Source organism: Lithobates pipiens, unplaced genomic scaffold (assembly GCF_037356315.1).
Source record: "Lithobates pipiens isolate NorthernLeopardFrog02 unplaced genomic scaffold, aLitPip1_a1.2 Scaffold_23, whole genome shotgun sequence".
NCBI lineage: Eukaryota > Metazoa > Chordata > Amphibia > Anura > Ranidae > Lithobates > Lithobates pipiens.
The window spans coordinates 95991442-96006065 of NW_027507785.1; positions in this window are offsets into that span (position 1 = coordinate 95991442).

Consider the following 14624-nt stretch of genomic DNA (forward strand, 5'->3'; position numbering starts at 1 on the left):
AGGTCTGCAGTTCAGCCATACTCTTTCCATTTTCGGATGATGGATTGAACAGTGCTCTGTGAGATGTTCAAAGCTTGAAATATGTTCTTTATTACAAAACACTGCTTTAGTCTGTGTTCACACTAGTACAAATTGGATGCGAATTTCACCATGGAGTGCTCTCTAGGGAGCCGGTTCACATATCCCTGCAGCGGCTCCGTGTGATTTGCACAGGAGCCCTGTGCGTCTTTTGGTCCACTTCAGGTCCAAATTCAGACAAAAATTTGAACCTGAAACAGTGCGTAGTCATATGTGAACCCAGCCTCAAACTTTACCTTAACTTTATCCTTGACCTGTCTGATGTGTTCTTGGTCTGTTTGTTCACTAAGGTTTTCTAAAAAACTTCTGGGGTCGTCACAGAACAGATGTATTTATACTGAGATTAAATTACATAGGTGGACTCTTACTAATTAAAGCGGAGGTCCACCCTAAAGTGGACCTTCCGCTCATCGGAACCCTCCCCCCCCCTCCGGCGCCACAATTGGCACCTTTCAGGGGGGAGGGGGGTGCAGATACCTGTACAGTACAGGTATCTGCACCCACTTCCGGGATAGCTCTCTGCGGAAAGGGGCGTAGATTACGCCCCTTTCTGCAAGTGCTCGCCCCTTTCCGCAAGTGCCCCGCTGCCTGCTGGGAAAACACACAGATCCCAGAGGCAGCGGGGACCGTCCTTATTGCGCAGCGCGGCTCGCGCATACGCAGTAGGGAACCGGGAAATGAAGCCGAAAGGCTCCATTTCCTGATTCCCATACCCAAGATGGCGGCGGCAGCACCCGAGAGACGATCTACAGATCGGCTTCGGGTGCCGACATCGCGGGCACGCTGGACAGGTAAGTGTCACTATTTTAAAAGTCAGCAGCTGCAGTATTTGTAGCTGCTGGCTTTTTAAAAAAAAAAAACGCGGAGTCCCGGCGGACTCCCGCTTTAAATAGGTGGACTCTATTTACTAATTAGGTGACTTCTGAGGGCAATTGGTTCCACTAAATTTTAGTTAGGGGTGTCATAGTAAAGGGGGCTGAATACAAATGCACGCCACACTTTTCAGATATTTATTTGTAAAAAATTCTGAAAAACATTTATAATTTTCCTTCCACTTCACAATGATGTGCAACTTTGTGCTGGTCTATCACATAAAATCCCAACAAAATACATTTATGTTTTTGGTTGTAACATGCCCTTTTTATACTATTGCACTGCACAAAGGGGCACATTAGCTTTCTGCACAGTAATGAGCATTGCATGCCTTCATGAAGTGCCATTTATTCTGAATGGCACCACAATGCATCTTGCCAAGGCATGTGCGTTTGCAGAGCAACAGAACGAGTGAAAACGCACTACCATGTGTAAAAAAAAGTACATTAACCTTTTTTGGTGAACTTTAGTGTGTTACGCAGTCCACTCAAAAGTAATGTGCAGCAACAGTGTGAATGTGGCTTAACATAACACAGGTGGGTTCGTTTACTAAAGGAGTGCAGACTGTTAACTTAGCAAGGTGAATGTTCCCAAAGAAAAGGGAAGAGTTAAAACCAATAACAGGATTATATTTTGCTGCCTGTCTCCCAATAGTGTGGTTTTTCTTCATTTCCTGCCTTGAAGATGCAGGAAATATCATTTTGGCTGTTGCAACAACCACAAGTTTGCTTTTATGTAACAGGCTAAGGAGGCCTTGGACAAACAGATACAAATGCATGTGTAGACGTATGGGTATTGCTTTACATGGTCAAAGCGGCATTCAAGCCAAAACCAAAAATTTAATATATTGCAGCTTACACATCATTAGATGTGGGGGGCTGCATTTGTTTTCTTTTTTTTTAGTATTTTTTTCTCCCCTGTGTTTTTCACCTGTTGATCTGGCCAGAAACACACCTCCTGTATTATGCCACGTACACACGATCAGACTATCCGGTGGACTTAGTCTGGCGGACAAACCACTGGAAAGTCCGCCGGACTTTCCGAACGAGTGGACCTGCCCACACACAACCAGACTTTTCCAGCAGACTAGGTCCGCCGGACTATGGCGGGAGTCCGCCCGTACCTTTGAAATGAACGGTCTTGCCCATACACGGAGAAAAGTCCGTTCATTTTGAACGCGGCTCCAGGTAGCCGGGACTAGCGAAGGAAGTCAATGTTGCTGCCTTCGGCGGCGAGATTGATACCTCGCTGGCCCGGTCACCTGGTATGGACTTAGAGGGGAAGCCCTACCCCGAAAAAACGGCATGGGGGTCCCCCCCAAGGTTCATATCAGACCCTTATCCGAGCACGCAACCCGGCCGGACAGGAAAGGGGGTGGGGACGAGCGAGCGCGCCCCCCCTCCTGAGCCATACCAGGCTGCGTGCCAAAAAATTCCCCCCCCCCCCACCCCAAAGCACCTTGTCCCCATGTTGATGAGGACAAGGGCCTTTTCCCGACAACCCTGGCTGTTGGTTGTCGGGGGGCTTATCAGAATCCGTGAGCCCCCTTTAATAAGGGGGCCCCCAGATTCCGCCCCCCCCCACCCTATGTGAATGAATATTGGGGTACCATGTTCCCCTTACCCATTCACCTGTGAAAAAAAGTGTAAAAAAAAAAAAACACGTTTTTAAAATAATTAATTGCTCAGCTCCTGTGGTCTTTCGTCTTGGGGGGTCTTCTCGCCGGACTCCACGATCTTCTGCTCTTTTACTAGCTCTTTCTCTAGCGGAGGAGCCTGACTTTCTTCTTCATCGCCGCCGTCCGGGGGTCTTCTTCCGAAATTCGGGGGTCTTGACCCCCTCTTCGGTTCTTCTTGCCGAGCCTCCGCTCCTTCTTCCAGCTCTTTTACTAGCGGTGGCCGGGTCTTTTGTTGCCGCCGTCTCTTCATCGACGATTTCTCTGGCCGCAATAACAGGGACTCGTTGTGCGGCGACTTATATAGGGACAAGGGGCGGGGTCACCAGGTGATGTCCGCGCCCCTTATGATGTCACAGTCCCAGAATCCTTTTGGGACTGTGACATCATAAGGGGTGGGGTCACCATGTGACATCATCCGGTGACCCCGCCCATTGTCCCTATATAAGTCGCCGCACAACGCGTCCCTGTCATTGCGGCCAGAGAGAGCGTCGAGCCAACATCTCAAGGAAGAACAACAACAGAGGAAGAGAAGGCAATGGCGGCGACAGAAGACCGGGCCACCGCTAGTAAATGAGCTGGAAGAAGGAGCGGAGGCCCGGCAAGAAGAACCGAAGAGAGGGGCAAGACCCCCAAAGTCGGAAGATGACCCCCGGACGGCGGCGGCGGCGACGAAGAAGAAAACTGGGCTCCTCCGCTAGTGAAAGAGCTAGTAAAAGAGCAGAAGATAACGGAGGAGTCCATCGAGAAGACCCCCCAAGACGGAAGAAGACCACCGGAGCTGTGCAATAAATTATTTTAAAAACATGTGTTGTGTTTTTTTTTTTACACTTTTTTTCACAGGTGAATGGGTAGGGGTACATGGTACCCCAATACTCATTCACATAGGGTGGGGGGCCGGGATCTGGGGGCCCCTTATTAAAGGGGGCTCCCGGTTTCCGATAAGCCGCCCACCCGCAGACCCCGACAACTAACGGCTAGGGTTGTCGGGAAGAGGCCCTTGTCCTCATCAACATGGGGACAAGGTGCTTTGGGGTGGGGGGGGCCCCTTCCCCAAAGCACCCCCCCATGTTGAGGGCATACGGCCTAGTACGGCTCAGGCGCTCGCTCGTCCCCACCCCCTTTCCTGACCGGCCGGGTTGCGTGCGCGGATAAGGGTCTGATATGGACCTTGGGGGGACCCCCACTCCGTTTTTACAGCGTAGGGCCTCCCCTTTAAGTCCATACCAGGTGACGGGCCAGCGAGGTGTCAATCTCGCGCATGGAGGAGGCGGCGGCGGCATTGACCTCCTGCGCTAGTCCCGGCTACCTGGAGCCGCGTTCAAAATTAACTGACTTGTCTCCGCGTGAGCAAGTCCGTTCATTTCAAAAGTCCGGCAGACTAGCGCACAGATGGCCGGATTGTCCTCCGGACTCGCAGTCGGACAATTTTTGAGTCAAAACTACTTTCTAAGTCCGTCGGACTTTTGGGGAAAATAAAAGTCAGCCGGAGCCCACACAAGTCCGCCAGATAGTCTGATCGTGTGTACGCGCCATTAGAGTGCCTCCACTCTGGATGAGGGAGCACAGGGGCACAGAAGACAGCACCTTTATCAGTGTGGGGGAGTGTTAGATGTGTTTTTTTTTAACCACTTTACGAATTCCATATAGCAGATTTACTGCTACAGGGTGGCCGCTCTATGCAAAAAAAAAAAAAAAAAAAAAAAAATAAAAAATATATATATATATATATATATATATATATATATATATCATGTGTATATACACATGATTATGCACGTTAGGATTTTGGGCGCGTGCACGCACTCCACTGGCGGCTCGCTGCCACTGTGACTTTCCCACTGGGATACACTGTTCGGTACTTTCACAGAATGACAGTCTGCCTATGTAAACAAGGCAGTTTGTCATTCTGTAAGTACAGAATACATAGATCCTGTGAAGCAGGAACACTGATCAATGTCTTCAAGTAAAAGCACCCCCCACAGTTGGTATTCACTCCATGGCACACATTTAACCCTTTGATCGCCCCTGATGTTAACCCCTTCCCTGCCAGTGTCATTAGTACAGTGACAGTGCATATTTTTAGCACTGATCACTATAAGAATGTCACTGGTCCCCAAAAAAGTTAGGTGCCCGATTTGTCCTCCGCAATAACGCAGTGCCGCTAAGTCGCTGATCACTGACATTACTAGTAAAAAAGAAAAAAAAATCCCATAGCTTGTAGACGCTGTAACTTTTTCTCAAAACAATCAATGTACGCCTATTGGGATTTGTTTTACCAAAATATGTAGCAGAATACACGTTGGCCTAAACTGATGGAGAAAGATTTAAAAAAAAAAATGTATTGTATGTGTGAGCAGAAAGTAAAAAATATTGTGTTTTTTTTCAAAATTGTCGGTCGTTCTTTATTTATGGTACAATCAGTAAAAACTGCAGAGGTGTTAAAATACCACCAAAAGAAAGCTCGATTTTTCTTCTCTTTCTTTTTATTGTCTTTTGTTTTGCCTTTGGGTAGATTGTTGCCCAAGTGAAATAATGGTTAAAGTGTAGTTGTTTCTGTTGAGCAGGTGATAAGATATATTTATATTGATCCTCAAAATATTAGAAAAGATTCTCCTTCTTAAGCTTCATCAATGTTGTGATATATATGGGATCAAGGCGATCCAGACTATGGGCTTTTTGAATGTAACCTTGCAAATTAACCGCTTCAGCCCTGGAAGATTTGGTTGCTGAATGACCAGGCCATTTTTTGCGATTTGGCACTACGTCGCTTTAACTGACAAGTGCACGGTTGTGCGGCCCTGCACCCAACAAAATTGGCGTCCTTTTTTTTCCCACAAGTAGAGATTTCTTTTGGTGGTATTTGATCATCTCTGCGGTTTTTATTTTTTGCGCTATAAACAAAAAAAGAGCGAACAAAACACAATATTTTGTACTTTTTGCTATAATGAATATCCTCATTTTTTTTTTAAAAAAAAGCAATTTTTTTTTCGCAGTTTAGGCCGATATGTATTCTTCTACATATTTTTGGTAATAAAAATCGCAATAAGCGTATATAGATTGGTTTGCAAAAAGTTATAGCGTCTACAAAATAGGGAATAGATTTATAGCATTTTTATTATTATTATATATTTTTTTACTAGTAATGGAGGCGATCTGCGATTTTTATCGTGACTGCGTCATTATGGCGGACACTTTTGACACATTTTTGGGACCATTGTCATTCATGCAGCGATCAGATCTATAAAAATGCACTGATTAATGTAAAAATGTCACTGGCAGGGAATGGGTTAACACTAGGGGGCGATCAAGGGGTCAACTGTGTTCTAACTGAAGGTGGGATGGGACTGTCTAGAGGAGATGACAGATCGCTGTTCATACTTTGTCTCTTCTCCCCTCAGAGAACCGGGATCTGTGTCTGTAAACTCTCAGTGTGTCACGTCTCACGAGCGTTCACAGGAGCCCGGCGGTCATCACGCCCACCGAGCACTCGCATCGGCTCCGGGGGCAAGCAGCGGGCGCCTCCGGCATTGCGCACCCCTAGCGGCCACAGTACGAAGTGACGTATCATAATGTTGTTTTGCCCAGCCGTGCCGTTCTGCCGCAGTAAAACTGTGGTGGCTGGTCGGCAAGTGGTTAATAAAAATGTATATTTATAAAAAAAAAGAAAGCTGTATTTTTGGAAAAAAAAAGGACATACATTTTATTTCGGTACAGTGTTGCATGACCATGCAATTGTCAGTTGAAGCAATGCAGTGCCGTATGGCAAAACATGGTCTGGTCAGGAAAGGGGGGGGGGGGGGGGGTAAATCTTCTGGAGCTGAAGTGGTTAAAGTGCATGCACTAATTTTGGTGGGGCGCAGTGTGATTTCAAATGAAAATGCACTGCACTCAAGTCGCACAGGAATGTGAGTGTGTTCCTGGTGTAAAGCAGCTCTTAAAGTGTAAATCATTTCATCCAGTTTTGAATAATGGGAAAAGATTCTGTTTTTGTAACTTTTACATCTACATTTGTGTTTTAGTTACCTATATTTCTGTCTCTTCATGATGGATCCATTGCGGGCTGCTAATCCCTGAAAAACCTGCAAGACAATTTTACTCCGTGCCTTATTTTCTTGCAGGAAGCAGAGGACCAAAAAATAAATGAATAAAGTTGTCCTGGTATTAAAGATCAGCAGTGCTGACACAAGTGTAGAGCACATTTCTCGGCAGGACCTTGTCATGCTTGCATGTTCACTCCCTTTGTTACTATAAAGGATTGTGCCATCCAGCATGACTCTGCAGATTATTCCTCAGTGCACAGGTTTTGTGGTGTAATAACTGTCTGGAGTCAGGAATCAATCTCAGCTTTCTTTATATATTTTATTTCAAAACTGTTTGGAATTTTTGCCACCTGAAATCCACTGCCAAAACTGCATGAAGTTTGCTTACTGGTAGACTAAAGCTGCCCATAGATGGGTTGACATTTGGCTGGTTCAACAGAGCCTGGACTAATTTAAATCCACCTGTGGCCGTTCCTGTTTGTGAGAAGTCGATCTCATGACTTGTTGGAAATTTTTTGTTTGATCAGCATTGCAAGCAATAGGCTGCAGTGCTGATCAGTGTATTCTGAGTCCCGTTGTCAGAATACAATAACACAGTGGGGAGGATTCCTCTATCCGCTTTGCTTGTGTGGATGGGAGAATCCGTTCAGTTTTATTCAATCAGTCTGCTGGCTGATAAAAACCCACATCATAAAAAACGATCAATAAATAGTGTATTACATGCTGTTTATATATGCTCAGTCACTATGAGATTTGTTTTCTGTATTCTGCAAAAATCCTGGTTGATCCTGCTGTTCTCTATCTCCTCCTTCTGTTCATGTGCCCAATTCAGCCAGCAATTTTGCAGCTGTAGTGGCAACTCTGCACATGCTCAGTTTTCAGTGAGTTTCTATGCTTAGCATTTCCCCCCTATCACATCTGAGCAGCCCATGTGAATATAGAGTCACACATGGGCGTATACAGAGTGGTAAATGACAGCCCACTCAATCCCCCCTCTTCTGTGCCCACTAACCAGCTAACCACAATGGGGGTGGAATATTACATATAGAATAATGGTGGCTTCACCTTCCTGTTATTCTAAGACACAGGCTGGAGGGGTGTGACAGAGCCTGTGACTGACAGAGATCTGCCCACACCATGTTTTTTTCCACAAAATAATAAAGATTTGATTTCAAATATATTTTTATGACAATTTACATCAGTTTATTGATATTATTTATTTATACTCTGTATTGAAAAGTCCATTGACATGTGACCAGCAGCAGAGGACTAGAAGCTCCCCCTGCTTATGTTTCCCTGTAGACAGGATGGGAAGGATCTGGGTCATGTGACAGCCGTATATCGATTAGAAAAAAGGCACTTAAATGTTTTTTTTTAGTTAAAATAATTACAGTGCCATCACCCACATACAGAAATAGAAGGGACAATGTAAATTAAACTGCATTTAATATCACTTTCAGGCTCTACTTACACCATGCAGGTGCGTTTCACATGTAGGTCAGCCAATTCATTTTAATGGGCTGTCGTACTTGCCAAAGAAGTCCCTGACCGAGAATCACACCGCACTGAAACACACAGTGCTGCAGCACCATGCCCACACGTTAGGAGATGCGTGGGGGTGCCATTAAGAATCAACGGCACTGCTGCATGATTGCTAGAGGGCACCATGTTTCTGTGCGTGTTGGGAAAGCACATGTTTTAATGTTTCAATTGTTTTTATGAATGTTTTAAAAGAGTAAAAATAACAAAAGCACTATGCAGGGCAGTGAACAATCCTCACTAGTTCTGTATAGACAAAGGTACATAAGTGGGGGAAATATAACATCTGAAAATCCTGGCAAATAGGTGGGCATTCGCTGAGCTCATGAGTGAGCATTTGACCACCATTAGAAGTGGAACGGAATAATATATTTTGTGTTGTAACATAAGTATAAAACCGCAAAACAATTGTGGTTACTAGGAAGTGGTCTTCCATACGATCACCCCTCGGATCATAGTGTGGGACAACAAGACCCAAACTATCAAGGACAAGGACACCTTGAATCGTAATCCTTGGAAGCCAGCCCATCATTAGAAGAAGAAAAGAAATGGGTCCCTCTGGGGATCTAGCATCAACTTATTCTTACTATATGATTCAGTCATTCGGGACCTGTAAGTGGCAAGCCAAGGGAACCATATTTTGTCTAAATTGGATTGTTTATCTCGTAAGACACTCAATATTTTTTCATTCAACATGATCCATGTAAGTTTTCGTTTTACTATCACAATGTCTATGATGGGGCTTTTCCATGCTGTCGCTATCACAATTTTAGCTGCTAGAATTATAAAGTAGATCAAGGTCTGAGTATGTCGTGGAACATTTTCAACAGGCTTATTTAGTAGGGCGATGCTCCCATCTTTAGTAATGTTGACCATTGTGACTAAAAAAATAAATGAATGAACCCTCATACAAAAACGACAGACCATGGGACATGACCACCACACATGTAATGGTGAACCTGTGTGGGGCCACAGCCTCTGAAACAGGTAGCCAAGGTGTCTGGGTACAATTTTGACAAGCGCCCCGGCACTAAATACCATCTGTCGTGGACTTTGTAACTTCCTACCTCATTCAAGTCAACATTAAGGATCCCTTTATGGATTTGCGTACACCATTTACGCCAGTTCTCCACCTCAGGCATTATAGACAGATTCCTCTCCCATGGCACCTGGTAGGATAATCTAGCAGCGGAGTCAACCAACAGTTTGTATAGCACGGAGATGCCCCCGTGCATAGCAGCATCCCGTATGCATCTATTTCCGAACATGGTTCGGACTTCTAAGTCAGAGCCCTCCTTCTGCAATGAGTTGAGAAAGTGGTAAATTTGTTGAAAGTGAAAGCTCTCTGAGGCAGGCATCTCCAGACTGCCTGGGAAATAGGAGGCTGGGTTTATGCCCCCTATGATAGAGATAGTTGCCTATACGGTACAATCCCTTGTTCAACCACCAGCCAAACCTTTCAGGTTGCATCCGGGGTGGGAACAGGGGATTGCTAAAAAGGGGAGCTACGGGGATATGTGTGGAACGCAAAGGCCATCTCCTACAGCCCGTGTCCCACACATGTAATGAGTGGGAGAGTGTGGGGCACAGTATAGCTTTACAAGGTTTTGGTGGAATCCAAAGGACAAGACCTGTTGTAAGTGGAGAGCATGCCTGGGCCTCTATAGAAACCCAATCTGGTCGATAATGTTGGCTATAAAGCTGGCACAATTGGGCAAGAAAGCACATGATTTTTCACTTGTTCCCAATACACAAGAGTGTGAACAGAGCCTTACAGCTGTATTCCCCAAATACACTGAGATTTTTTTTTTCCTTCTTTCCTTTTTTATTTCTTATTCCAGACATATAGTGCCAACATGTTCTACCACGTTTGAGCTTATTCGTACAGGGAGTCAGCCCCATAGTGTGTGAAGAGCTGTTTGTTTACTTCTCTGTACTAGAGCTGAATTGCATGCAGGCAGCCCATATAAGGGCTCATTCACATGGGGGGGGTAAAAACAGGTGGTCGAGCCATGTTTTTACTGATCGCCCACCTAATCTAGGTCATGCATTCATTTAGCATTGTACACATGCCACAGCAGCAGATCTTTGCTTCATGACTACACCAAACACAATTAGAACAAGTGAACTGGTCCGTGCTGCAGTCACATGCAAAAATGTGCATGGTTTGCCGATAAATTGAGTGGCCATTAAGAATTAATGGGACCCCCACACATCTACTAAAGAGCAATGTGTTCTCTCTGAAAAATCGTCTTGTGCACCTAGCCTTACACTCTATAGAGCTTGGTTGCCTGTGTGAATGACGTATCAGACATACCAGATATATCATAATCACATACTTATTTTGCATGGGGAAGTTGAAAGCCCAGAGAAGATCTTGAAAATTCAGATTTTGGTTGAGTGGTAGTTCATCCATTTTGTTAGCTATAAAGCAGAAATATGCTGGATGTTTTGCAGGGAGTGCAACTCAAAATCCACTGTCTGTGCTTCACCAGTGTACTGGTGTGCTTCCCCCAACAACATCTGTTGCCTCTCCTCCAAGATCCATCCAGAGCTACAGCTCCTCCAGTGAAGAGCTCTGCAAAATACTCTCAAAATGCTCAGCAAAACTTTGTGGGTGAAAACTGGCAGAAATATTTGTAATCATTGCAATGGTCAGAGCAGAGAGCCGGTGACTGACATTTACCAGCTCTCTGCTCAGGGACCTGTGAGAACCGACCGATCGGCGATGTTTGACCGCTCAGTCTCAGTGGGCCACTGAGAGCCTGAGCCGGACACTCCTGTCCAGCCCACAGCCCCAGCACTCCAGTTAGCAAGGGAGGGGTAGAGCGTAGAGCCAGTGACTGACACAACATAAGTAAGTATGATTCAAAACAAAAATGAAATCCCATACTTCTCTTTTAATTTTCAGGGATTTCCTCTCATTTCCTGTTTAGCTATGGGACAGGAAGAGAAATCTAAATGGGACACAGATGGCGAAAAAAAAAAAAAAATCTGTCAGGGGTTATAATCCTCCCTTGCTCTAAAAAAAGGTTTTGTCTATAGTTCAAATTTAAGCCACATTCACATGAGTGTTGATGCCAGTATAGCGGGGACGACCCTTTTTTGTTGATGTCTCAGCTGCCATGTGCTGCGTGCAGGGTATCCCATTGAAGTCTACTAGGCTTCATGCACACTGGGCGTTAAAAATGCTTTTTTTCTTGCCTTTAAACGCCCCTCATTTTTAGTCTGTGTGTCCATGCACACAGAGGCATTAAAAGGCAGAAAAGAAAACACTGCAAACACATTTAGGAGCAGTAGCATTTTGGCAGAAAAAAACATTAACATTAGGCACTTTAGCGCTTGAGCATTAATTCATTGCAATGGCCAGATTAAATGACTATTCTGGGCAATAAAATTATTTAATGCCCAAGCACTTAATACTCCTAAACACGTTTACAAAAACGTGGGTTTAGGGGCCTTTTTGATGCTGCTTTTTTCCTGCTCAATGTGCATAAGACCACAGGATGAAGTGGCTACATGGACACATTCACTGGTCATAATGTGACAGGTGTGCAGTTGAGCGCCCCCAAATGCACACTGTCTTTTTAGGACCACTCACTCGCACCCCATTAGGACCCGCTGCTGTGTTGGTGTAGCCCCTGCTACATCCTTAGAACCCTTTCACACTGGGGCCGCGCTGAATTAGTGGTAGCGGCACTTTTAACCCCCCTGCTAGCAGCCGAACAACAGGTTAAAAGCGCCTGTGTTGTGGCACTGCCAAAGCGATTTGCAGGTGCTTGGGCAGCACTGCCCATTCATTTCAATGGGCAGGGACAGTGGTGGAGCGGTGTATACAGTGCTCCCACACCGCTCCAAAGATGCTGCTTGCGCTTGGGCTTTCACAGTGGGGAGACATGAGAGACAGTGTATTATTTTTAGCAATAAAATTCCTGAAAAGTGCCTTCAGTGTGAAAGGGGGTCTTATAGACTTCAACGGGCTGCCTGCATGCAGCACCTGGAAGATAAGACAGCCCATTCAAAAATTGTTCTTCTTTGGTGTATTTGAGTCAAAAATAAGGGCTTGAAATTGGACATACAAACAGAAAATAAGCAAAACAACAAGGCAGCCATCCATAGTGTATGTGTGAACAAGGTAGACAGAGGATTAAACAAGAAATGGATGAGTAAAAACAGTGACAGCTGGAACAAATTACCCTGTAATAAGATAAAGAGAGAAGTGAGAATATATGCTTTAAGTTGGTCATACACACTATACCAGTGGTTGCCAACCAGTGGTCCGTGGACCATTGGCGATGCACAAGATAATTTTGGTGTTCCCCAGGGACTCTGCCACAAATCAACATTGTGGTGGATGTATACCATCCAATGTTGTTTAAAGTGTTGTTCTCAATGCACGCTGACAGTCAATACTGTCTGCACACATTGATACCTGATGCCTCTTCTGTAGTTCCACCTCCTGTCAACTCAGAGGGAGGTGCCGGGTGTAGTGCAGATTGAGCTCGAGCACATGGCTGAAAAAGGAGGTGAGATCCAATGACAAGTCTGTGTAAAGCCGCAGTGTGATCCAGGGGGAGGGGGCAGAGAGCCAAAGCATTGTGTGTATAACACATGTAAAATTCATGTTAGTGGTCAGCGGGTTTCAAAATCATTATTGACACCTCCACCTGACGGTAAAGTTCATATTAAGACTCCAGAATGTGACGTTCACAATGAGACTCCACCAGAATGTGACGCTGACATTGAGACACCATCGAAATGTCAGGAGAACCTGGGGAACATCTCCAATAAAGAAGGGGGAAGGGTTATAGGAAAGAATAGGCAGATACTGGTGGTAGGGGATTCAGAGGGAGACAAGGCAATCTGTCACAAAGACCATTATCGATGAACAGTATGTTGTTTACTGGGTGCTTGGGTTCTGGACATTGCAAATTGCATGGACAAATTGTTGGGTGGGGCTGGGGAGGATCCAGCTGTCATGGTACATATTAGTAAAAAAATGATAAAGTTAGAGGAAGATGGAACGCTAGACAAAATGATTTCAGGGACTTGGGGACTATATTGAATAGTACCTCCAAGGTTATATTTTCATAGATACTGCCTGTATCTCGAGTCACACCAGAGAGGCAGCAGAAGCTTAGGGAACTTAACAAATGGCTGAATAACTGGTGCAGGGAGGAGAGGTTTGGGTTCATGGAGAACTGGTCTGACTTTTCAGTCACTTACTGTCCCTATAGCATGAATGGACTGCACTTAAATAGAAAGGGTGCAGATCTTCTGGGAGAGAAGATAACCAAAAAGTTGGAAGAAATTGACGTTGACACTCCACCAGAAGGTAAAGTTTACATTAAGACTCCACCAGAATGTAACGCTCAGTGAGACTCCACCAGAATGTGACGCTGATATTGAGACGCCGCCAAAATGTCAGGGGAACATCTCCAGGGAAAAAGGGGGAAGAGTTACAGGAAATAATAGGAAGATACTGTTGGTAAGGGATTCAAATATTAGAGGGACAGACAAGGCAATCTGTCACAAAGAGCGTTATCGATGAACAGTATGTTGTTTACCAGGCACTTAGGTTTGGTACATTGCAGATTGCATGGACAAATTGTTGGGTGGGGCTGGGGAGGATCCAGCTGTCATGGTACATATAAGTACCAATGATAAAGTTAGAGGAAGAAGGATCGCGCTACAAAATTATTTCAGGGACTTGGGGCTATATTGAAGAATCAGACCTGCAGGGCAATATTTTCAGAAATACTGCCTGTACCTTGAGTCATACCGTAGAGGCAGAATGAGCATAGGGACCTTAACAACTGGCTATGGTACTGGTGCAGAAAGAAGGGGTTTGGCTTTGTGGGGAACTGGGCTGACTTTTCAGTTGGTTACTGGCTCAATAGCAGGGATGGACTGCACTTAAATGAGGGGGGGGGGGGGTGCAGCTCTACTGGGAGAGAAGATGACCAAAAAGTTTGAAAGCCATTTTAAGTTAGTGGTGAGGGGAGAGATCAGAAGAAGATGAGGAACAGGAGGAATTGGATTTCTGTGTCAAGCTATCATCACTGGAGTGTCCTCTCTGTCATCTCTGTTTTAAGGGATTCTCATTAGCACCTGTCTCCAAGAGAGCAATATCACCAGCTATATTCACTAACAAGATTGCAACAACGTTTTTTTTGCAGGCATGCATTGGACTGGCTATGAGGGGAGAATGGAGGCCAGTAGTCTTTTTTGCAGGCATGCGTGGACTGGCTACGAGTGGAGTTTGGAGGCCAGTTGTCTTTTTTTGCAGGTGTGAGTTGGACTAGCTATAAAGGGAGGTTGGAGGCCAGTAGACTTTGTTTGCAGGTAAGCGTTGGACTGGCTATGAGGGGAGTTTGGGAGCAGTTGTCTTTTTTTGCAGGCGTGCTTTGGACAGG